Raw genomic sequence first — 2,180 nt, forward strand, 5'->3', positions numbered from 1 at the left:
ATATAGCCAAGATTAGAACAAACTCTCATGAGCTCCATAGTGAAACGAGTGGTTGGACAGTTCCTAAAACACCATGGATGGAAAGGTTCTGCCATCTCTGTGAGAATACGAACATCGAGGATGAAAATCACTTCCTTTTACAGTGCCTCGCATACAACCACATTAGATCTCAGTTTCAATATCTTTGTTGCAATACTGATCTTCCTAGCCTTTTACGTTGTCAAATTACAGTGAGCTCGGGAGGCTTCTTTCCAATCTTTTTGAGCATATGAATAAGATTTAAATAAGAAATGGCTTCTTTCCAATCTTTTTGAGCATATGAATAAGATTTAAATAATTCATTTCTTTAGGTCTGATAAACCAAAGTTTGGTCTAATTAGACATTAACCATCATCATCATCATTAAAATAAATAGCAATTCACTATTTTGAATATTAATATAAAATATAATTTAAAATATTTATCAGTATAAAAATTAAATTATACATTATAAATTGATATTTAATTTTATATCTGAAAATATATAGTAAACATTACTTGGTCTTATGCTTTAACTTTAAATGTGATAATTTATTTTAGTATATATATGAAAAAAATTACATAGAAACGGAAAGAGTCTAAGATTGAACAATAAATTTAAACATAGTGAACAAGATGAAGATAACATTGTAACGGAATGTACCAGCATGCCCCGAGGAGCTCGAGGTGCTGCAGCGCAACTTTTATTCACCAGTTCGGCATAGACTTACATTTTCTACTCGCGATTTTTTGGTTATATATTTGGCGGCCATGAAAATAGATATTTAGCAGGAGATGTTAGTTCCGGGATCCACCCCCAACTGGCTACAGAATTTCTGGTAGTAATTCACTCTGCTATTCACCTGCCCACTGTTTCCATCGTTGCATTCCCCGTCGTTTATGGCTTTGATTGTTCCACCGAAACCCTGCCCGGAGGTTATGGCAGAATGGCAGTTGCTGTTCTTCATCCAGAACCACACAGTCGTCTTGAAGGAGATGGTGGCGTCTTGCCCCACCTTCTCTGGGTTGTTTAGCCTGTCGAAGCCAATGTCCTGCCCCGCCGCTTCATAATTGTAATTCCTGCATCCATTAACAAAATCCAACTTACAGCCTGTCAGCCTGTCTGCCTGTCTTAGCGGCTTTAGCCATTACATTTTGTCATTACAGTAACATATGTCACTCATTTTAAGCGTAAGTCACATGAACGATAAATACGCACCAACTTAGTTGGATGGGCCCATGCCCATGGTAGCTCTTGCCGCTAGCACAAGGCCACGTGCTGTAACTCTGACAGTAGATGATTGAGGATTTATCTCATTGATGTAGCACAGTCCTAACAGCAAAAGTAATTGGTAATTGAGCAAAATATATACCTCCAAACCAGATTATATATAAATTTTAATTGAGCAAAATATATGCCTCCAAACGAGGTTATAAATAAATTTACATTGAGCAAAATATATGCCTCCAAACCACATTATAAATAAATTTAAATTGAGCAAAATATATACCTCCAGTTTCGTGCCTTGCATTAGCTAAGAAAGCAGCGAGCTCTCCGGGTCGTCGCTAGAACTGGTGGTGCCAAATACAGAATATGCATTGGCAACTGCAATGAAAGCATTGTAAGTGTAGAATCCTTTACCCTCGCAGCTCCGCCCGCAAGGCCATCGAAGAAACTCTGGGAAACTATGGTACCCATGTTTCCATATCCGGTACTAGGAGATCCTCCACCTGAGCTTGTACAGGGGCCGCTCTGGCAGCCATCGCCGCAGTAATAGGAGGTCATCCCGCAGTATCCCCACTTACTGCAACACAGTCCATTGGCACAGCCACAGTTTTGAGCATAAACAACATTAACACTCACGACCACCACCAACAGCAGCACCACACTCATCCTTAGCACCAGATGCCCATGAGGGCTAGCAATCAACGATCTACCAGTGCGAGTCCTCATTGCTAATAATCGTTCAGAACTTCCACATTCACTCTGAATATTTGAAATCAAAGGGATGGTGGCTCTATTTATACAGAATTGCAAAGCCATGGTGCCCGTAACCGTACCGCATGCTACAGTTGACTTGACTTGGATTTAATGAAACGAATGACGATGAGTTCATACGAGACAAGACGTGACTTGTCTCTGCACATGGAACACACCAGGT

General features: G+C 40.0%; 1 pseudogene; it reads right to left on the minus strand.

The window, feature by feature from the left end:
* Window positions 1-803: 803 nt before the first annotated feature.
* LOC149237985 (endochitinase 4-like) lies at window positions 804-1,972 on the minus strand (annotated as a pseudogene).
* Between the last annotated feature and the right edge of the window lie 208 nt (window positions 1,973-2,180).

Source organism: Pinus tabuliformis, chromosome 8 (assembly GCF_031772625.1).
Source record: "Pinus tabuliformis cultivar Carrire ecotype Pingquan chromosome 8, CPIR1, whole genome shotgun sequence".
Taxonomy (NCBI): domain Eukaryota; kingdom Viridiplantae; phylum Streptophyta; class Pinopsida; order Pinales; family Pinaceae; genus Pinus; species Pinus tabuliformis.